The following is a 25,146-nucleotide window of genomic DNA, read 5'->3' on the forward strand; positions in this document are numbered from 1 at the left end:
TTAGCTGTAGCAATAAGAGAAGGAAAAGAAATTCAAGGAATTAGAACAGACAAAGAAGAAACTAAATTATCACTTTTTGCAGATGATATGATGATTTACTTAGAGAATCCTAGAGAATTAAGTAAAAAACTACTTGAAATAATAAACAACTTTAGCAAAGTTGCAGGATATGAAATAAACCCACATAAATCCTCGGCATTCCTATACACTACTAACAAAGCCCAAAAGCCAGAGGTAGAAAGAGAAATTCCATTCAAAGTTAATGTAGACACTATAAAATATTTGTGAGTCTATCTGCCAAGACAAACCCAGGGCCTATATGAACATGATTATGAAACACTTTTCATGCAAATAAGGTCAGATCTAAATAAATGGAAAAAATATCAATTACTCATGGTTAGGCCAAGCTAATATGATAAAAAGACAATTTTACTGAAATTAATTTATGTATTCAGTGCCATACCAATCAAACTACCAAAAAATTATTTTACAGAGCTGGATAAAATAATAACAATATTCATCTGAAAGACCAAGAGGTCTAGAATATCTAGGGAATTAATGAAAAGAATGCTAGGGAAGGTGGCCTAGCCATACCAGATATTAAACTGAGATATAAAGTAGCAGTCATCAAAACTACCTGGTACTGGCTAAGAAACAGAGTCGTGGATCAGTGGAATAGGATAGGAATACAAGACGTGGTAGTCAACAGCTATAGCAATCTACTCTTTGATAAACCCAAAGAATCCTGCTTCACTATTTCACAAAAAACTGCTGGGAAAATTGGAAAATGGTAGGATATAGACCAATATCTTACACCCTATACCAAAATAAAGTCAAAATGTGTTCATGATGTGGGAATAAAGGCTGACACGATAAGCAATTTGGGAAAGCAAGGAATAGTTCACCTCTCAGATTTGTGAAAAAGCAAAGAATTCATGACACAAGAGATAGAGAGCATTACAAAATGCAAAATAGATAACTTTTATTATGTTAAATTGAAGTGGTTTTGTATTAAAAAGGTCAATGCAACAAAGATTTTGAGGGAAGCACAAAATTGGGAGAAAATCTTTATAGCTAGCATCTCTGCTAAAGGCTCATCTCTAAAATATACAGGGAACTGAGCCAAATTTATAGGAATACAAGTCATTCCCCAATTGTGAAATGGTTAAAGGATATGAACAAGTAGTTTTCAGAGGAAGAAATTAAAGATATCTATAGGCATATGAAAAAATACTTGAAATCACTACTGATTAGAGAAATGCAAATCAAAACAACTCTTAGGTACCACATCTCTCCTGTCAGATTGGATAATACGACAAAACAGGAAAATGATAAATGCTGGAGAGGATGTGGGAAAACTGGAACATTGTTACATTGTTGGTGGAGTTGCAAACTGATCTAGCCAGTCTGGAGAGCAACTTGGAACTATGCTGAAAGGACTATAAAAATGTTCATGCCCTTTGACCCAGCAACACCACTTATAGGATTCTATCCCAAAGGGATCACACAAGTGGGCAAAGGACCCATATGTACAAAAATATTTATAGCGGCTCTTTTTGTAGTAGCAAAGAATTGGAAATCAAGGGGATGCTCATCAATTGGGGAATGGCTGAACAAGTTGTGGTATATGAATGTAATGGAATACTATTTTGCTACAAGAAATGGGGATGATACAGACTTCATAATAACCTGGAAAAATCTACACAATATAATGCTGAGCAAGCAGAGCAGAACCAGGAAAACATTATACGCAACCACAGATATGTGGATTCTGTGATGACTATCCCTGATAGACTTTGCTCTTCTCAGCAATATAAGGTGCAAAGATAACTTCAAAGGACTCATGATGGAGAGTGCTATCTTCATCCAGAGAAAGAGCTATGGATTCTGAATGCAGATTGAGGCACACTTTATGCTCGCCTTTTTTTTCTCCCTTTGTTTTCTCCTTTGTTTTTTTTTTTTTGTTTTGTTTTGTTTCTTCTTTCTCATGAATTCCATGCCATCTTGGGGAGGGAGGGGGCAAGGGGGAGGAAAGAAAATCTGGAACTCAAAATTATGTGGAACTGTTGTATACTAAAAATAAAATATCTCAAAAAAATAAAATATCATTTGGAAATTTAAAAATATAAATAAATAAATAAATAAAATATAATTATTTTATTCCAATTTTATAATTAAAATTTGATTAAGGTTTTATTATGATCCTCCTATATATAGGACAATGTGTATATGTAATAATTTATGTATATGTATATGTGTGTATGTATTTATACATATGTGTGTATGTACACACATAGACAGATACATATATCTCCACACATGCATAAGTATATACACACATGTATAGGTGCACAAGTTTATATGTTTATAAATACATAGATGTTTATATATACATGCATACATTTGTGTATTTCCTGGCTTGTAGAAAGTTTGAAAAATGCTTCTTTTTATAGGAATCAATGATTCCTGAAGAAAATTATCTCTGAGAGGAAATTGTCATTTCCAGTGATCTTCATGATCATTTAGCAATGCCTATAAGATTGGCAATTATTTATATCATTTTTAATACTATGATAGCTATAGCATGGAAGTATGGACAGTATGCTAGATTTGATATTCAAGAATCCACGTTCAAATTTGGGCAATTCATGTCATCTCTCTGGTCTTCACTTTCCTCAACGGTAAAATGATTGGATCATTCTAGATGGCTTCTGAAACTATGTCAAATTCTAGATCAATGACTCTTCAAACTGTTTTAACTTTGGTCTTCCTATGATTCTGTGATCATAAATCTAACTCATTTCTACAAATGGCAATCTTGTCATGAATGATAATAATGTATTTCCGTTACTAGTTAAGCTCCCATAGTATCAATATTTCCATGTAGAATATTGGAATAAGTAAGTTTAATTTGTTGTTTCAAATTGATATAGTTATGACTGTTTAACCAGATCCAAAATTCATAAAATTGTCAGAGGGATTTCTAATATATTATTTGGAAATAAAAGACAATTATTTTTTGTTCTTTGTTAAATGAATCTCACAGTATATGTTTGCAATTTTTTAATCTAACTACTAATTAAGGAACTTTCCTGCTTTCACAGTAGCAATTCATCCTGCAGTTCATATCATCAACTTATTTATTCAAAAGTTAAGGTTCCTACTAAGTGCCTACTATGAGCCAAAATAGGAACTCATACTACAATTTCTCATCTACCTTAGCATTCCTCCTCACCCACAGACTGGCCACCATTCCAGGACCAGAATTCTGCCCTGATTCCTGTCTCTTTCACCCCTTCTCCATCATAATCTATCAGCAGTGGAGTGAGTCTGGTAAGAGAGTTAACCTTATCGGAGATTGGAGAGTAAGCACCTCAAACATGCCTAACCTATCTATAACCGTTCAGGCCCCAAGACTCCACCAACCCTTGCTTGGACCAAAGGAATCTGTATCTGCTATGCTGCTACACCAGAAACACCCAAGAACAAATTCCATACTTGCTAAGAGATTGATAATTAAATCAATATTGCCACTGGTAGAAGAAAATGACAATCTATTTCTCTATGGCCTCACTCTAAATGCCTAGGACGCTGAATCATAATATGCCTAGACAGATCCTCACTTCCCTATCATAATTTCACTTCCCTGATTATTATTCTTTAGCTTCCTGTACTCATCCATATCATTTCTATATCTTCAATGTCCGTGTCTCATTCTTTCCTACCTTTCCATTGCACTGATATATAATGGAACATCAATTTTATTGTTAATCAACTGTTTTCCATATCAGAGCTAAACAGTTTCCTGAAATTACTTTGCTTTAATTTTCAATGTATGTTGTTGCTTTTTCTCATCTCTTCCTTTCCCTTCCCTTCTCTCTTCTCCTATCCTCTTCTTTTTCTTCCTCTTTTCTTTTCAGACTGGGATCTCCCTATATCTAAAAAGCTGGAATTGCAGTGGCCAAGAGCTTTGACTTGCTTTGTTTAAAACCTTGACTGGTCCACTCCTTCTTAGGCATCTTAGGACCACCTTCCCCCCACCATGATCCCAAGGGTTCACCATATTGTTGCTGAATTAGTGTAGACCACCTGAGGAGTTTAGCTCAGTGTGGCTCAGAACTCCCAACTACAACCTTTGTACCAGCTGCAGACTCTCCCAGTAGCAGGGATTAGAAGGGTGCATCATTATACTTGGCTACTGCTTCTTAAAAAAATGTAAAATTCTAGAAGACAGTGACAACTTAATTTTTATTTTTTTTTTCTTCAGTGCATAGCATGGTGCCTAGTATTTAGCCCTTGTTGACCTAAGAAGTTTGGTTAAAGGAGGCAAGCAGAACTAGGTGATTGAAAAATTCATATTACTTATTTATATATTCCCTTAATCATAGTGGACAGACATGACCATGCAGTCAGACAAAAGTCTGACTGCTCAACAAAGAGATGAGAAAGCTTATATACATTTTTCTTTAATAGACTCAGCATGTCTGTATTACTTCACTTTTATGATCCCCATGTTTGTTTAACCATGATACAAGACAAGGATTTTCCTTAATGGAATAAGTTGTAAATACAGTGAGATGAGTGTTGACAAGTGGCAGTTAAAACTACAACCCAGCGTTTCTGTGTTTAATTTACCATTAACATTCCATGAGATAGCATATTCCCATAACATATTAAGTGAGGTAGTTTCTTGGGATTAGGGTCTCAACCTTTAATGGTTAATAGGGTAAAGAATGTTCTTATGTCAGCCCAATCTGGCCCCACTGACACAGGAAGGGGCACTCTCTGAGTAAACTCAGAGAGCAAAGAAGCCCAGGTCCAGGCTCTTCTTCCAGTTGATCACTAATTCAGGCCCTGGCCCCTACTGAAAGTTACAAAAATGATATAAAAATGGTACTAAATGATCCACACCTTTTAATAAATGTTTCTTGAATGAATGAATAAGCATAATTTCACTGAAATTGATATTACAGCTTCATAATGACAAGCTTCCCATACTGGAACACACTTATAGAGTTAGGAGGCTCAGAAGCAAAAACCGATTGCTAATAACATCCACAAACAACCTGTAAAAGTCGCAGTGATGACATAAGGGAAAACTCAAGGTCAACATATGAATTGCTTTCACTTCCTCCACATGTCTATTGATCTTTTACCCATAAGCACTCATTAATCCTCTGTTAACTAAATGACTCTATTCATAAACTCCATACCATTAAAAAATAGTTGGCCTCAGCCACCACCAAATCATTCATTCAACCAGAACTTTTCTAATCTAAGTCTATAGACTTATGATATGCTGATCCTTAGGCCTGACACCTCTTATTATCCATGAAAAAACATTATATTGCTGCTTTCCTTGTTAAATTTTTTTCAATAGTGAGAAATGTGGTGGTACCTTCTTCTTTCCATCCCTTCTTCATCCTACTCTTGGTCTTTGAGGGTCCATTTCTAGTGGCATTTTCACTAACTAGAGATTGGTGTTCATTTTTGAAACCTCAAAGTTTGAAATGTAGTGGTGTATTATTTATGTACAAGATCTTTATCCCAATTTTTGTCATCTGTTTTTATTTTAAAGAGGGAAACAGTGAGGAAAAGTATTTATAGATTCCCAAAGAAGGAGAAAATTGATCAATAATGCTAAAGCCTTTTAATCATGGGGAGGTTGTTAAATTATGAGGGGAAGACCAAAGAGAAGGGAAGGGAACAGGGAAGAGAAGAAGCAAAGTTGTCTTCGGATAAGTGTCGCCTGAAAGACAAAGATCTCTGGAAGGGAGAGGAAAGACAGTGTCCTTGACTTAAATGCGACAGTCTTCAGATTTGTCAGGAGAAGGAAGAGAATCCAGAAGAGAAGTGCCCTCCTGCCAGGAAGGTTAGTATATGATAGCCTATTTATTGTTCACACATTCAAGTGAAATGGATAGGATTTCATTAGGGTGGACAGGGTTTCACTGAGGTATTTCTAAATGGGTTTCCATCCCTGATGTCATGGACTGGGAAGTATTAATAAGCTAACTGCCAGAAATTTTTAGTTGGAAAGTATCTAAGCCTAAAAGATTCCACATATAGAGGGAGGCAAGAATTAGAGTACCAACCAGGAACAGGAGGCATGTCTAAGGCAGAAACAACCTATTGGCGATAGGCTTTGCCCAAGAAATCAGAGGGGTTTTTCAGCAACTACACACACCATCTCCAAAAATACCTTAGTTGTCTTTATCTGGACCATCTGCAACTCCTTTATCTCTGTCTCCAAGGGTGGCCACTAACAGCATGAATCATTCAAGAGTCACAAATACCTGTTCAGTATCAGGACAGGGCAGCGCTAAATTACCTAAAATGTACATGTGACTTGGTTTTTAAACAATATGTGGAAAACTACAATCTGTACCATTCACGCTCCACTGCATTTTCCTTGAGAAAAAAGTTCTCACCTATAATGTCTATTTTTTTTAAATTGATTGCGATTTATACTGATTTAGCAAGGTCAATCTAGAGGAAGACAAGTCCATTCCTATGACTATAATAAGAGCACAAATTGAGAAGTATTAACCTTAAAAGTGGTCCTGAGATACCATTGTTTTCATAGTGGGGTTTGTAATTTTGCTTCAGAGCAGCACTTAATTCACTCTCTCCAACAATTTAAATAGCCTTTAATTTCCATTAAGTCCACAAATCCATAAAATAAAATTTAAATAGTTAAGCTGCTTTCTAAAGTGTGAATTGTTAGTTTAGCAATCTCAAGATATTTGACTATGAAATTAGATAAAAATGTTTCCACCCATGACATTCATACCAATTTGGGGTGAAAGGGCACCATCCAAGTTGACTGTTCGTTAAAGAATGTTTTACAGACAAACCCTTTGGAATTTTCATGCTTACTATTCAAGAAATAATCAAAGCTTAGTCACATTCTAAGGATGTATTTAATATTATGCTGAAGGCATTTCTTGTCTTAAAAGTCAAGTGCACTCTGCTGAAAGGAAACATAAGATCCTATAAGTTGTGTGTGTCTCATATTCTACACACTGACTGCCTGTACTGAACAGGAATCAATAATTGGCACCTTCTTGATCTACAATGTCCTGCTTCCTTTCCTTGAATGCTGCCAGGCACCAGCATGTCTAATCTCTGGGTACCTCCCACAGCCCTTCCAACAGGTCTTTGCCTTATTTTGGCAGTGCCTCTAAGAATGATGTTCCCCATGATCTGCTTAACAAAATTCTTGGGACTTCCCAGATTCATCTCCACAGGCCTTTGACACAGAGCCATGGCAACTAGTTTAAGAAAAACCCCTGGGATGTTTCCGTCTATCAATATACATAGGATTTTCTTTGATACATATATATTCAATGTTTATCAAAATGTCTGCATCCCCAAAGAGAACTTCCCACATACAGCTTTGATTGTTTCTAAAATTTCCTTTTATAAGTTATTTTCTTGTTTATCCTCAATCTGCCAAGGAAAAAATTCCAACCCATAATATTAAGGGAGGAACAGAACTTTCTGTACAATAAACAATGTGACTCATTTTTAAATATTAGATTTCATGTAACATTTGTGTGGGAAACTGAGATGTCAAGATAGTTACATACCAAGCTTTCTGCCTAAAGCAATGGGGAATGATTGAGACAATAACCATCAAAACAGGTTTATAATGGAAATTAACACAGAAAGGAAACAATGAAAACACCATTGGCATTGTGAGAGAAAGTGAATTAAATATAATAACTCTGAAAATTCTCAAATTTCAATCCAGATGAGTGTCTTTAAAGTGATTCTGTGTCACTATTTTAAAGCAATAATGCATTATCTACATTGTTTTGCAATGATTAAAGTGTAAGTGAATGAACTAAATTCCACTGAGCTCTGTGAAAATTCCAAGTCCTTTGAAATTTTAAAAGAAAATATCTCTGAGCAATTTGTAAGTAGAAGTGCTCAAAGATGATCCCTTTGCATTGTCTCCTAAAGCATCTTTTTAGAGCAGCTCTGAATCATGCAGTTCTTTGTACAGTGGGGTGATGGTCATTGTTGGTGACTCTATTCCACCCTTTTTATTTTCAAACTTTTCCATTTCCAGATGGATGATTTATTTAAAAACCATAGAATGGAGAACATGTTATCATTCTGCAAGTAGAAAAAAAAAAGGTTAAACATAGAAACCTCACTATTATACCAAGCAAAATTTTGTACTTCTTAAGTGGCCTAACACCTCCTGATTCACATTCCAGTAAATGCAGGCCACATGGTCTTCCCCATCCTTCTGCCCATGAACACAAACCAGTTGTCTGACATCAGGACTGAAGATGACTATAAGTCTCACGGACTCACACAGAAATGTCAATGGGATTCAGGTGGATTTTTTTTTTTTACTTCCCAGGAGACCTGTTATAGGAAGGCAGAGCAGCTTACAGATCATCTGGGAAGTTTCAATATACAATTGAAGAATGCTTCAGGGGACCAACCTGATAGATATTCTTGAAAGCAGATGAGAAATTCTAGGATTTTGTGAAAGTTGTCATCCTCCTGTTGACATCACTGAGTAATGTAGATTCCCGGAGTACAAAACCTGGTTTGGTTTTGTCTTTCTTTGTTTCTTTAGGAGCTAGAAGAATGCCTGTCCTATAGCAGACATTTCCTAAATGTTCACTGAGTTGCGAATTTAACTGATTATAGTGTAGGCCCTTAGAACATTTTTGTTGTTGTTCAGTCATTTTAGTTACATTCATGACTCCATTTGGGGTTTGCTTGATAATGATGCTGGTGTGGTTTGCCATTTCCTTCTCTAGCTCATTTTTCAGATGAGGAAACTAAGGTAAACAGGGTTAACTGACTAGCCCGGGATCACACAGCTATTAAGTGTCTGAGGTCATTTTTGAGCTTAGGAAGATGAGTCTTCCTCACTCTAGGCCTGGGACTCTTTCCACTGTGCTACCTAACTGCTCCCCCCTATAACATATGCCTGGATTGTTACCATCATCCCCTAGCTGAGCTTCTCTCAAGTCTTTCTTGTATGCCATCCATCTTGCATTTCAATGCATGATAGATTACTTTTTGCCCAAAATGAATGCTTTGATCATATAAGCCCTCCACTAAATAACTTTCAATTTTTTTTTTACTGTCAATAAGATTACACCTAAATTTAGTAGTCTGCCTTTCAAGGCCTTCCACAATCTGGCCTAAACTTGCCTTTATTTATTAAGAAAACTCTACTAAAGGCAGATAGATTTGGTCACCATTTTTCAACCTACCTGGTAAATGCTCACCCCAACACTTTTACTCATTAAGTCTTCCCAATTGGAACACCTTTACTATCATTTCTACCTATCCATATTCTATTCCTGCTTCAAAGCTTAATTGAAATCATATCTTCCCTATCAAACCTGACTTCACCATCCCAGATAGAAGTTAGTTCCCCTGACTTGACGAATCATTCACCATGAGTTTCGTTTATTTGGCATGTATCAGAAGAGCTCCCCATCTGGATTTCATGAAACAGCTCAAGCCAGGCCCACTGTACTTGTAGCTGAGAAGGAAAGAATCACAGAAATAGGTTGCCCCATTTATTTATTTACTGAGTTCTAGACTAGCAGCTAATTAGGCAACTCTTTGGAATCTCTTTTTAAAAACCCCTGAATCATCAGCTCTTCTAGGTCAGCAGCCAATTAGGGTCCTCTTTGTCATTATACCATACCATCCCCTCACTGATGGCCAGAAATATGCCCCCAAAAATACATGTAGTAGACTGGAAAAAGTAGCATGCAGTCAGCCATTTGTGTAGAGCAGCGGTGGGGAACCTGTGGCCTCAAGGCCACATTAGGCCTTCTAAATCCTTGGATATAGCCTTTTGACTCAGTCCAAATTTTACAGAACAAATCCTTTTGTTAAGATGATTTGTTCTAGGAAGTTTAAATTCAGTCAAAGGGCCATACTTGAGGACCTAAAGTGTCTAAGTGACCCCATGCTTAAAATCTTAAACTTTGGGTAAGTGTGCAGCCAGCCTGCAGACATGGTGGGCCAGAAATACCCTTGTGTGTGAACACTAATTCAATTTCCTTATAATACTGGAATAGGAGAGGAGCTGATGCATCATTTATCCCATCTCCTCGTGATCATATGCAACAAGGAATGTATGAGATATTTAAGGGGCCCTTTTCAGGGCTGCTCATCCACTTTTGGTTTTCACTTTTCAACCAACTCTCCCCTGTGGCTCCAAGAAGCTGTAGCATGCTCAGTGGCCGCATCCTGGGAAAACCATCTAAACAGATGGGATAAATCAAGTTGAGGATAACCCACTGTATTAGGAGGGCAGAGTTTATAATCTCAAAGAGGATCATATATATGTCTGAAAGGTTCAGAACCGCCAGATATAAGAAACTCTCAAAGTAGGAGGCAGAAGAATGAAAGCATATATTTAGGCTCCACAGTAACCAACCCATGAACCAGCATCCCCATTTTGACATATTGATCAAAAGCTTCCAGGCCCAATAATTACGCCTTACAAGAGTAACCAAAATCATGCTTCCCCCTCTATGCTAAAAAGATTACCCACTGGCTTCAAGTCCTTGTTCAGCTTCCTCCCGTAGGTCAGCTCTGCTATTGGCAGCTCCTGCTTCAACTTCAGCCGTGGCTGTAGCTATAGCAGCCTCTGGCTCCAACGGAAGCTGTTTTTAACCATCCGGCTTCTGCTGGGGTGTAAGGTATGCCAGGGAAAGCACAGGTTCTTTCAATCTGCTTAAGCAAGGTAAAGGGGTTGACCAGGAAAGCACAGGTTCTTTCGATCAGCTTAAGCAAGGTGAAGGGGTTGACCGGGAAAGCACAGGTTCTTTCCATCAGCTTAAGCAAGGGAAGCAAGGTGAAGGGGCCGACAAGCTTATTCCAGTCCAACATACAAACAGCATTCAGTTCAGGGGAAAAAGCCAAACTAGTCAAGGGCACTTGTTGACTAAGTGCTAAGGAGCCCATTTTTGGTTGCCAACACACCCACAGACCTCAAACCCTGCAGTGAGTTGGGAGGGGGAAGTATCTACCCCAAACATGTGAAAGACTTCCCCCGGTGGAATGGGCAAATGAGAATAATTTGTTCCAAAAACCATGAAAGTAGCTGAAGCAAGCACTCTGGAAGGTTTAGTGCTTGGTCAGACCTCGAAGACACCAAGGCCATTCACTGCCCAGGCCATTGCCATGCATCTCAATTTTTATCTTGCCACTGGACTTTGATGCCTTCAGAAGAGAGAGTGAGGCTGACAACTTTGTGCAACTCTGCTTCACTCAAATCCGGTTCAAGCATGAGTCTTGACATTATCACTTTGTGATGTCAATGGTCCTATTGGAGAATGAAGAACAAAACAACAACATGTACAACAATCAACATACTTTTACCCTTATATGGAAGTTGTTTGCTCCTCTATAAAAACCAGAGGCAGTTTGAAATCCATATGGCTGCTTTAGTATTCTATTAAAATAGGTTTACCTTTCTTTTTCATGAGTTTGCCTTTACTGACCAGGGTAAGGCCCAAACCAATATTTCTTTTAAGAAAGGAAATTTCTATATATGCTCCAAAGAAGAGCATTGTGAGCCAGTATGTTCAGATTACACAAAATTGTGGATAGTTATTATACAAACAGATAAATTAGTTGAGTTTAAAACAATTGCACTCTTTAATTTTGAGACTACTACTATGGTCTTATGGCCATTTCAGCCCACAATATTTTCTTCTTTCTCTTATCTCTCACAGAACTATTTTCTAAAATAGTTATTTTATTTGTTAAATAGGAATACAAGGCATCTCACGATTAATTGCTTAATTTGTGTTGTCTTTTATCTTTCCAGTTAGAGGGTTAAAGCTTGAAGGTGGAATCTATATCTTATCCAACAATATCCAACATAGTGATAAGCTTCTAGCAGATGGTCAACAAATATGTGCTTGACTCAAAAAATTCTAATTTAATTGTTTTTAATCGATCTATTTGTAAGAGGGAACAATGTGTCCTATAGAAGGAAAAATAATGAATGGGTCCCATCTGCAATATTTTTGAAGGTTATTTAGTAATAAAATGAATTAATTTGTGTAAGAGTGAATAAATATGCCTTGATTTTTTTCCTCAATATTGGAGATGAGAAGTCCCCAACTTAATCCTAGTTCTCTTTGATCTTTATAAAACCTAATTTCATTTTAAATTGTGTTCCATTCTCCTTGAAATAGCTGCATTAGGATTAATTTGGGTCTCATTTTTAGGGTGTAACAAGTGACAAAAGTATGGAAGGGAGGGAGAAGAAGAGACTTAAAAGGGAGAATGAGAGAGGAAAAGAGAGGGAAAGTAAGGCTGCTGAGATAAATTGGGAAAGATTAGGAGTGATGATAAGAGAAGGAATTTAAAGAGGAATTATGTATATGCAGAAAAATTTCCCAAGGTGAAATTAACTGGAATGTGAGTAATATAACCCAGAAGAAAGTCAAGTTTTTATTAAGCACCTCTTATGTGCACAGACACCAGGCTATATGCTATGAAGAACAAAAGGGGGGAAAAAAGAAAGAAACATTCCTTATTCTAAAGGAGCATATATTTTATGGGTAGATTAGGACAAGTACATATGAAGTAATACAAAGCAATTTCGAAAAATTTCAAAAGGAGAGAGAATTAACAGCTTGTCAAGATCAGGAAAGGTCTCATAAGCAGGTGTCACCTCAACTGTAATTTGAAGGAAGTCAGGGATTCTAGAAGACAGAGCTGAAAAGAAAGTACATTCCTTATATCAGTGAACCACAATTTCCCATTGCAATCAGTCAAGACCAAGCCTAATTATTATTCAGAGCAAATAGCACTAGAAATTGTCAGGTGGGTAGTCAAAAGTTAGGCCTTTCTTATGTACAAAACCTAAGTGAAATGTTCAGAATGAGGTGGCACAAAGGCCTGAGCTGAAATTCTGCCTTAGACGCTTACTAGCTATGGAACCCTTGACAAGTCACTTAACATCTTTGTGCCTCAGTTTGCTCATCTAAAGTGGAAAAAAATATTAGCACCTACTTCACAGAGTTGTTGTGAGGATCACATGTGTAAAAATATATGAAACACTTCCCAAGCTTAAAAATCTGTTAACTAGCTATTATTGAAGGAGGTCTGTATATCTATCCAAATCAGATAGTACAAGTAAAGATGAGACCATGCTTTAAATTAGTAAAAATAAAATTTTCATGATATTAAATATTTTAAACCAATGACATATATACAAGGTTAGTCTTTTCCTTGAACAGTATTCATCTGATCATTTATCTAGAGACTGGAATATTTAGTTTTTAATGTGTAGGGTTTTTATATGAACAAATGTTATATCATATCTGTGTGTATATATATATATATACATACACATACATAATGTGCATATATGTATATGTGTGCATATGTGTATATGTGTATGCATACATGCACAGGTATATGTATAATTCATTTAGAATATATATGTACATACATATTCATTATATATTCATATACATATATATGCATATATGTATATATATGTAAATATAGAGAAAAAATTATTTTTCTTAGTAATCATTATCTTGGAAACTCATAGATTCTGCCATCCCCCTCTGTTCCAAAGTTAAGTTTCTTCTTCAGAAGAAACTTAAGATCTAATCTAAATGGGTAGATTACTGCTCCTTGTGTTGCCCAGACAGGTCTGTGAAAATACTAATTCTTCCCTATTGTCAAGACAGGTGATATGGAAATTGATATTTCTTTGACCAGGACCTAAATCAAGACCCTCATTTTAATATAACCTACCCCCCCCCGTGTGTTGATCAATCACAGTTGATTGGCACCCCTTGGAAACACCTATTTTTGAAGGGCATATAACCCTGTACCCCCAACTCCCAAATTGAGCCAATTCTAAACTGGCCCCCTTAGGGGGGCCCAATTTTGGACTGAACTCCCATGCAATGCATGTCAAGCCAACTTGAGAGAAATTTAAATGGTGACACACGCACCCTAATTTCATTTGTCTCTGTCTTAGAACAGACTCCATTCCAAATTGGGGTTCATGGGGTTCAACTATACAGATATATGTATGTGTGTATGTATATATGTATATATATACATATATGTATATATGCAATATATGCATGTTATAAGATACCTTTCATGCTAAAATATTATATTTATTGATGTTCTAAAGTTCAGGCGTATCCATGCAAACCATATATGCATGTATGTATGCATGCATGTATGCATGTTTGCATGCATGCATGTAGGTATGACATATATTAAAATGTCAGCTTTTTGAAGGACCCAGTCTATCTACAAATTGGCTGCTGCTCAAGTATTTTTTAAAGACAGATTCCTGCCTTAAAAAATGCATTTGAATGTATATACATATATGAATATTTATATAGAAATCTAATAAGTGTCCCCCCAAAAAAAGTTTGTTTTAGTTTAATTTCAACTTCTTCTGAAGTGCAGGGCTTCTTTCACCATTCATTTAAAAAAAAAACTCCCTCATTTTGCCATTTAGTAGTTTCCTTCTTTTTTATTTTATTTTAAAGTCAATTCAGGATTTTCATGGACTGTGACAGAGCTCGGGGCGGGGGGGGGGGGGATATCTTGGGCCAGAGAGAAGATATATTATTACAAAGGATGATTCTAAGGCCTTGCAAGAATTATCAAAGGACTATTCAATTATGTTCATATGTGTCGTGTTTACTAAAACCAGCCATGTGGATGTATAACTAGCTTTCCCAAAAACAAATTTTATTTTAACTGCCATTAAAAAAGACAAGTATTTAGATATATGAACAAGAATAGAAGAAAGGATGATGACAGCGCTCACCTGTCATTGCGTTTGTTTTGTCTTCCAAGAACAGAGTAAAAATGTTTAAAAAGGAGTCAAATCCTAGGAAGAGAACACCTAGGTCAAAGAATAAAACAGCAGGTATGATCACTTCACCAGGGTTGGTGACCTTAAAAAAATGGAGTATGGGACGGGAGCTACAAGACTAAAGAATGGTCAACCTTATAATTTATAATATAAAATAAAATTTAAAATAATAATAACTAAGATGTACGTAATGCCAGGCACTGAGGTAAGTATTTTATAATTATTACCTCATTTGATGCTCACAGTAACCCTGAGACATAGATACTATTATTCCCATTTTATAGATGAAGAAACTAAAGCAAATAGAGGTTAAGTGACTTGTTCAGGGACACACAGCTAGTAAGTGTCCAAGGAAGGATTTAAACTCCCTCACTCCAGGCCTGGTGCTCTATTCACTACGCCAACTAACTAAAGAGATTTGCATATCGTAGATCAATCAGCTTGGCATTTCTTCCTATCATTGTTATATATTATTTTGTTTCTTACACTCCATATTTAAGCCAAGTTGGCCTTATCTCTGCCCCTCACATGGTACTCCATCTGTGCTTTTCTCTCTGCTTTTACAATGGCCATTACTTATCTTATACCAGGAGTGTACTGTGTTAGCATCTATATTACCTTATGGTGTACCTTTCTTCCTTTCCCTCTCTCTGCTTGAGCGTTCTCATTTGTCACAGTCCTTAGCCTGGGTTCCATGGACCCCAAAGGGATTTGTGGATATATCTCAGGAAGGAGTAGGTCTGTGAACTTGGATTGGGAAAATGTTTATTTTGATATGAATGATTTCATTTGTAATACTATATATTTTATTTTATGCATTTAAAATTATTCTGAGAAGGGGTCTATAGGATTCATCAGATTGTTAAAGGGATCCATGACACAAAAGATGTTAAAAAATTCATGTTTTGTAGGACATGTTTTTTCCCCAAACAATTTGAGTTTAAGTGTCTTATATTTATTGTGTATTTATTTATTCTGTATGTACATTTTTCAGACAAGGACCGAAAGTCCAGAAATTGTAAGTATGTGATGCAGAAAGTATATGAGGCAGAAATTGAAATCACATCTTCCTGACTCTAAGGCCAGTGCTCTTACCCATTTCACTACCTAGCAGAATAAATATGAGGCTACAGTTAGCAAAAATAGATGGATCAGGTTCAGCCAGTTAGTCAGTAAATATTTATTAAGCACTTACAATGTTCCCGGCACTATACTAAGCAGAAAGGACAAAAAGAAAAGCAAAAGACAGCTCATGCCCTCAAGGAGCTCACAATCCAATAAGGAAGACAACATGCAAACCACCATGTACACAGGAAAAAAATATATATATATATATGTATGTATATGTGTATATATATGTATATATATGATAAATAGGAATGGAAATCACTAGAATTGAGAGAGTTGAAGAAAAGATTACTGTGGGAGGGATTTGACTCAAGTGAGGGATTTTGAAAATGTGGGAAACATGGAAATATTTGTTGGCAATAGGGAAGCAACTAGTAGATAGGGAAAGCTTGGAATTTAGTGAGAAATTGGGAATGAGAGAGGAGGTATTCTGCTGGAGAAGAGAGGTTGGAAAGGGATCATTTGTTTATGTAGAATGTTTTCATGTGGCAAGAACAGTGACCTGTTCACATGAAATAAGAGTTAAAGAGGAAATAGTGGCTGAAGGTATCTGGGTGATGTGAAATGGGTGAGGGAGAGAAAAGTGAACTCTTGATGAATGGCTTCAATTGTTTCTAGTGAAACATGAGGAAAGTTTCTCAACTGAGAGGATGCAGGGAGTAAGAATCATAGTGTGTTTGCGGAAGGATAAAACCATTTGGAAAACTAGCCACTTTGGTGAGTGGGATAGAGACTTAATTAGCAGGTATAAAGGGATTGTCTTGCATTACTGAGAGACCAGTTGAGTTTATGTAACATAAATTTTAGAGGACTAAGTCAAGAAATTGATGACTCAGTTCATTAAGAAGGAATCATTGCATATTAACCAAATTACATTTTTAGACAGGGTTGCCAGAGAAGGGTCAAATTTTGAAGAAAAAAAGTTATATACATAAATAAATAAAAAATAACCTATCTACCGAACCTTTTATTTCTCTATGTAAAACTCTTATCAGTATATTTTCAACATTCTTTTCATATCTTTAAAGTCTTAATTTTTTGTCATATCCTATTAGTGGTCTGTTGATGTCGACCACTATTACTGTTTTGATGGTTTTTTTTTCCTAAATTATTTTGCAATTTAGTTTATTTTTAATTAACTAATGTATTAATTTTTAGTTTTCAACATTCACTTTTATAAGATTTTGAGTTTTAAATTTTTCTTCCTTCCCTCCAGTCCCTTTCCCCCAAAAAGCATGTAATCTGGTATATGCTTTACATGTATGATCATATTAAACACATTTCCATATTAGCCATGTAATGAAAGAAGAATCAGAACAAAAAGGAAAATGCAAAAGAAAGAAAAAAACAAAAAACAACAAAAAAGAGGAAATAGTATTCCTCCATCTGCATTCAGACTCCATAGTTCTTTCTCTTGATGTGGATAGCATTTTCCACCATGAGACTTTTGGAATTGTCTTAGATCATAGGATTACTCAGAAGGGCTAAGTCTAACAAAGTCAGTCAAAGTAGGCCACCCATCATACAATGTTACCACTGTTGTGCCCAAAGTTCTCCTAGTTCTTCTCACTTCACTCAACATAAATTCACTCAAGTCTTTCCAGGTTTTTCTGAAATCTGTCTGTTCATCATTTTTTATGGAACATTAGTATTCCATTACATTCATATACCACAACCTATCAGCCATTCCCTAATTGATGGGCATGTCTTCAATTTCCAATTCTTGGCCAGCATAATAAGAGCTACTAAAAATATTTTTATACATGTGGGTTCTTTCCCTTTTTCTGTGATCTCTTTGGGATACAGACCTGGTACTAGTATTACTGGATCAAGGGATATGCATATTTTATAGCCCTTTGGGCATAGTTCCAAATTGCTCTCCAGAATGTTTGGATGAGTTCACAACTCCACCAACAATGCATTAGTATTCCAATTTCCCCACATCTTCTCCAACATTTATCATTTTCCTTTTTGGTCATTGTAGCCAATCTGATAGGTGGGAGATGGTACCTCAGAGTTGTTTTAATTTGTATTTTTCTAATCAATAATGATTTAGAGCATTTTTCATATGACTCTATAGATAACTTTAATTTCTTCATCTGAAAACTGCCTGTTCATATCCCTTGACCATTTATCAATTGGGGAATGACTTTTATTCTTGTAAATTTGACACAGTTTTCTATATATTTTCAAAATGAGGCTTTATCAGAAAAAACTGGCAGTAAAACTTGTTTCCCAGATTTCTGCTTCCCTTCTAATCTTGGTTGCATTGGCTTTGTTTGAGAAAAAGCTCTTTAATTTAATGCAATCAAAATTTTCCATTTTGTATCTCTCTCTCTCTCTCTCTCTCTCTCTCTCTCTCTCTGTCTCTCTCTCTCTCTCTCTCTCTCTCTTGTTTGGTCATAAATTCTTCCTTTCTCCGTATATCTGACAGGTAAAGTTCAGATAATACCCTTCTCTCTTCTATCCCTCTACTGTATTAGCTCTTTGTGTTTCTTTCTGTGATGCAATTTATCCTATTCTGCCTCTCCCCACCCCTTTCTTTTTCTCCCAGTACAATCCCTTTATTTTAACCCTTTAATTATTTTATCATCATATCAAATTCAACTTATGTCTCTGTCAATGTATACCCCTTCTAAATTCTGTAATAAAGATACAGTTCTCAAGAGTTAAAATTATCATCTTCTCAAGCAGGGATGTAAACAGTTGAGTTTTATTGAATAACATCTTTTTTTTCTTTCCTGTTTCCCTTTTCATGCTTCTCTTCAGACTTGTTTTTGAAGATTGAATTTTTTGTTCAGTTCTGGGCTTGTTGTTTCTTTAATCATGAATGATTCAAAGTCCTCTGTATTATTGAATGTCCATCTTTTTCCTGAAAAACTCTTCTCAGTTTTGTTGGGTAGTTGATTATTGGTTGTAATCGAAGCTCCTTTGCTTTACAGTATATCATATTCCAGAACCTGGGATCCTTTAATGTAGAAGCTGCTAAATCCTGCAAAATCCTGTTTGTGGTTTCATGATATTCAAATTGCATTTTTCTGGCTGCTTGTAATGTTTGCTTCTTGACCTGATAATTCTAGAATTTGGCTACAATGTTCCTGGGAATTTTCATTTTGGGATCTCTTTCAGGAAGTGATCTGTAGAACCTTTCAATGACTATTTTACCCTCTGGTTCTATGACCTCAGTGCAGTTTTCCTAGTAATTTCTTGTTGCAGGCTCTTTTTTTGATCATGACTTTCAGGTAGTCCAGTAATTCGTAAATTATCTCTCCTGCATCTATTTTCTAGGTTAGTTGTTTTCCTAATGAAGCATTTTACATTTTCTTCCATTTTTTTTCATTCTTTTGATTTTATTTGACTCCTTCTTGGTGTCTTATAGAGTCATTAGCTTCCACTTGCCCAATTCTAATTTTTAACAAATTGTTTTCTTCAGTTAGCTTTTTTACTTCCTTTTCCGTTTGGCCGATTCTACTCTTTAGGGAGTTGTTTTCTTCAGTCAATTTTTGTTCTTCCTTTTCCAAGCTGTTGATTTTCTGTTGTGTACCTCTCATTTCTTTTTTTCAATTTTTCTTCTATTTCACTTTTTTGGCTTTTAAAATCCTTCTGGAGCTCTTCCAAGAAGGCTTTTTGGGCTTTAGACCAATTAATATTCCCCCTTGGGGTTTCTGATGTAGGTATATTGACAGTGTTGTCCTCTTCTGAGTTTGTATTTTGATCTTCTCTGTCACCATAAAAATTCTCTATGTTCAAGGTTCTTTTTTCTCCTTGATCATGGCTTCTAAAGTTGAGCTCCCCTGCTGGAGTACAGGGGGCACTTTCCCAAGCTTCTTGTGCTGAGGGCCAGGTGACTGGCCCCTAGTTTTGTGCCCTGGAGCCTCAGGTGCTGCTGATGGAGGCTGTAGGGATCTGGTAACTCACCTGGTACTGAGCTAGGGACCTAGTGGTGGTGTCTTGTGTGTGCTAAGGCAGGTGGGGTTTTTCTGCATTTCCCTGGGACTGCACTGAGGCACACAGAAGTCACCTGCTAGAGGATGCCTGCCCATCTGGGGCTGGAAGCATGGGAAGATCTGACTGCTGAAGGATGTCTAGCTGCTGGAAGCTGTACAAGTGCACATGGTGATTCTTCAAACTAGAGTCTGCCAGTTCCCCAACTGTGCTAAGGCACATGGGAGGTTCTGGTAGTAGCCTTTGCCTGCTCCACTGCTCTGGGGCTCAGGATCTCCCTCTAGTTTGCTGAGATGAAGCCTGCTGTGTGCTTGCTGGGGAGCTTCCTGTCCTGGACCTAACGCCCCTTTTATGAGAGTGATACAGACCTTATTTGCCAATACTCTAAGTCTCCTGGATCAAAGAACTATTCCACTCCATCTTTCCACTGACTCCACTATTCTGAGATCTGTTCTGGGGTGCTATTTTATCAGTTTTCAGGGACGAGAATGGAAGAGGGAAGTGATCTACTGCTTACTCAGCCATGTTGGCTTCAGTTTAATTTTTTTAAAGGATGTATGTTATGTGATCAACCTCCTGTCAACTTAATATTGAGACCCTTTCATTCTCAATGGTTACATTAAACACTGAGTAATGCCCAAGACTATCATTTTCTAAGTGGATCTCATCTTGGTTTAATGCCATGATTTCAATTCCTAATATTCCATAATTAGCTTTTTTGCTATTTGAACCTTAAGTGATTAGCACAGTGCCTTCAACATATTAAGCTCTTTAAAATTGTTTCTTTCCTTCTGTGCTTTTTTTTTTTTTTTGGTAGGGCAATCAGGGTTAAGTAATTTGCCCAAGGTCACACAGTTAGTGTCAATTGTTTGAGGCCACATTTGAACTCAGGTCCTTCTGACTCTAGGGCTGGTGCTCTATCCACTGCAGCACCTAGCTACCCCCTGTGTTTTCATTTTCAATCTATATACTTCATTCCTCTTGTAGTTTGTCTTTTCCTACATATTGCCTCACTCCTCCCACCTTTAGACTGGGCTCCTAGAGAGCAGAGACTGTATTTTGTCTTTCTTTCTGTGCCAGTGCCTGACACATAGCAGGCACTTAATAAATGTTGGTTGACTTAACTGGCTCCTCCTTTTTTGAATGAATAATAAATAGGAATTTTTATTTTTGCTTTTGTCTCCTAAATACCCTATTGTGTCTTCTAATAATTAAATAATCTTTTTGCAGCTTTGTTTTTCCTTATGTTGTTCACATTAAAAGGAGTTTTTTTATTGTTATTGTTCTTTTTTGTTTTGCTTTTGAGACTAAGTCTAGCCCAGACTAGAAGGGCAGTGGCCACTCATGGGCCTGATCTCATTACTGATTGATGTGATGCTTTTTCCTGCTCTATTTCCTGTGTGGTCTGCTTTAGTCATCCCTAGTGGCTCACCATATAGCTTCTGGGTTTAGTGTGAACACTCAGTAGGTTTTGACCATGGCAACTCAGAACTCCTCAGTTCAAATTTTCCCCTATTCTCCCCCATAGCCAAGATTACAGACACGTGTCCCCATTCCCAGAGAGGTATTTTGTTAATCAAGTTAAAATTACTGACTTACTTCATGGTGACTTGAGAGTTTGTATTGAATGATACTAATACTTCTATGTTTTATTTTGCTTTGTTTTGTTGTTTTGTGTGTTTGTTTTGCTTCTGCTCCAGCTGGGCACTCAGTCTAGCTGAGTTAATTTGGGGTTTTTGTCTAATTTACCATAATTAATAATAATATATGATTTTCATATGTATTTGTACATATGTGTGTATACATATTTTAACACAACTTTTTTTTTATTTTTGACAGTTTATAGAATTTGACAATGGTTTGTCTGTGTAAATTGAATCCAACCTATGTCACAGATGGCATCCTATGGAATCCATTGAATTTTCTCTTGATTTCAATAAGTGGGTAAATTCTTTTTATAATATGGAAATGATTTTATTTTTATGTTTTAGGAGTCCAGTAGCTCAATTATGTCCATTATTTTGTCATCTTTGATATGAAATTATCCTTTTTTTAGTTTAATTGATTTTTCAACTTATGTTACTAATTATTTTGCCAATTCCGGCACCTCTTCAGGAACAACTCTATATCATTCTTCATTGAATCTGTATTTTTAAAAAGCATATAATGCATTAATAGCTGAAATTTGTTGAATTGTATTATTATCTTGGCTTGTTCCTTTTTTTAAAAAAAAATTAAACTGATGTCCATTCTTTTCCTATTTATACCAGAGCTTCCTTTACTTTCATTGGTAGGCTTATCAGTAACAATTATGAATTTCATTATAGACAGACCCATCTTTGTTTGGTGGAATATTATTGATGTTAATTCATTGTTGTTGAGTCCTTCACCCTTTTTTAATATCTTCTCTTCCATTTCTTTAAATCCATTACATATATTCACCAAGTTAGAGCATTTTTATGCTTGTTCTTCCTTTGATCATTCCATTTTATTTCCTACAAGGTTATTTTCTTTTAAGGATTTTTAAAGATATTTTGTTTTTTATGGTGTATGTATTTCTAGGCTTTTGTATTTGATTTGATTTACTTTTGTATATGTGCAAGATATTGTGGACCTGGGGTCTTCTACAAATATTTATCCCATATACATTCCAGAAGTATTAGCACATTTTGGAAAGATTTTCAAAGAATGATTAGAATAAAATAGGTCCCTTTTAGAAGAGAAAATCAAGTCAACCGAAAGACCCTATTGCCTCATCATTTTAGTTAAAAAAGATATCCGTTTATCCAAAGCATATGACAGTAGTTATTGATAAGGTGTCCTTTTTGTTCTTTGTCTTACCTTCATTTAATTTTATTTTAGTTGACAAAACTCAAAGAAGAATATAATGTTCAAAGGAAACAACGTTTCAAACTGTCATTTTCTTTCTTATAGTGCAGCATCACAAATTAAATTAAAATGTTTTTGGTTAAAACAATTCAAAAATTTTAAAGGGTTACAATAATGACAAGTAGGGGAACAAAAGAGAAAGTGAGAAGCATATGACAAAACACGATGATGATGTCTACACAAAAATTTCTTCTAGATGAGGGGTTAACAATCATTTTTTTAAAATTATATTTTGATGTATTATTTTTTTGTTATACTATGCACTTTCTTGTGTGCATTTAAAATTATTTTTCCATGAAGGGGACCATTTGCTTGACCGGGCTACCAAACCTGTCTATGACACAAAAGTTCAAGAATCTCTGTTCGAAAGTAATATGTATGTCCTGACACAAGAAGAAAATGATATAAGCCTGAAGTCAAACAAAAAAGTATAAAGTAGGAGTTAAGCACAGAGCTGTTCTTACATTATCATTTCATCTGGAGAGAAGTATTTGCAGAGGATAAGAGAGGCATACAATCCAACTTTGAGTATCATGTGCACAGATAGTATGTAGGTCAGTCGTTATGTCTGAAGATGTCTGTAGGAAAGGTGGGCATGAGAAAGGGATTAAATAATGACAAAATCCTAGCACCAATTGCTAACTCACATGAGAATAAAAGCTGGTGGAAAATTCTAAAGAAAAGCCTAAGGATGGGAGTCATCAGGGGAGAAAATAGGCTACAGCTAAGATGATAGTATCCTAGGGGAAAATCCTTTTCATTTAATCCTTGTTATAGCTTTGGTTGGGCATATTTTCTTAAATATCAGGGAGATACATAAACTTAATTTTCCAACTTCCTCAGTTTAATATTTTTCAGATACATTGAATGTTCCTTACGAACTTGTTGAGTCATTTGCAGGCAAAAGGAGTTGACTACTTTTAAGGAAGAAACTGATTTCTGTTTGGATCAATGCTTGTGATTGCTTTGTGCTGCTACACTGGCAAACTGTGAGGGATACAAATATCTGGCCACTTATTTTTCAGCTTCTCAGAGTTTGGGAGCCAGGAGGAGATAGCTTGTTTAACACAACTCCATCTTCTAAATTCCCCTAGGTAAGAAGGTCTTTCATTGTCATCATTAACCACTCTTGCCAATTAGGTGAGTATCTTGACATTGGAAATCTGTCCAATTCTGACTCATGAGAGAGGTAAGAAAAGATAATTTGAGGTTTGGCCTGGATCAGGCCCATGAAGTGTATCTGATTTCAAGCTTTATCTTGTGATCACACCTGGGCTTTAAAATGTGTTATAGTAGATGGAAATGGCATGCTTGTCATAGACCAAATACTAATGTTCGGACTAAAAAGCTTTCTATCTATTCATTGTACAGTTGATTTAGAAGACCTGACTGAGACTGATTGATATGGTTTTATTGGCTAAGAAAATTATTCCCAAGGCAAAGGGTATTTAATATCACTGCTATTTTTTGTTCAACTTTCATCATGAGCTACAGAGTAAAAAATTCAATATACCTAAACCCAAATCCTATATTAAATTTTTTCCCTATTCTTCTAGCTTTTTCCTCTAATAAATTCATGAATACAGTAGCTTAGAGACTTGGATACTTATATATTGAAACACAGAGATACAGACAAAGAGAGACAAAGACACTAATAAAATTTCAGAAAGTAAAAGACAAAGAAATGGACCAAATGAGACAGAGACTGAAATATATTTATAGGAAAGGGAGGAATATTTAGGAAATGTGAGGAAAAAAAATCAGCTACATTATCCAAAGGTACATGTTTGCCCTTGGTTACTTGTTTCTTGGTTACCTTCTTGCTGCTATATTTGACACAGAAACCACATTCTCTCATTTCACATCTTCCCACACTGATTGCAACTAAAAAATGAACTATTGGATGAAGGATGGCTCTCTGGGGAAAGGAGGAGAGATTCATGGAGAAATGTTGGCAATGTAAAAACAAATATATATATATATATATATATATATATATATATATATATATATACACATATATATATATGTATACATACACACACACACACACACATATATAAATTGATATATATAAATAAAATATAGTTATGCATATAAATATATTTTATTGATATGTGTATCAATAAAAAATATTTTAAGTGGATTTGCGGGAGGTATACTAGAAGATGATCCAAACACTCAGCTTCTGTAGAAGGAAGTGAACCACTTGCTGAGAGGTACCAGCAGCAGGACATGTACTACACTTTTTCTTACAGCTTTCACTGGCTGCCAGATTGCTTCTGACTCTCAGCTCCAAATATTATAATGAA

Source organism: Trichosurus vulpecula, chromosome 1 (assembly GCF_011100635.1).
Source record: "Trichosurus vulpecula isolate mTriVul1 chromosome 1, mTriVul1.pri, whole genome shotgun sequence".
Classification (NCBI taxonomy): domain Eukaryota; kingdom Metazoa; phylum Chordata; class Mammalia; order Diprotodontia; family Phalangeridae; genus Trichosurus; species Trichosurus vulpecula.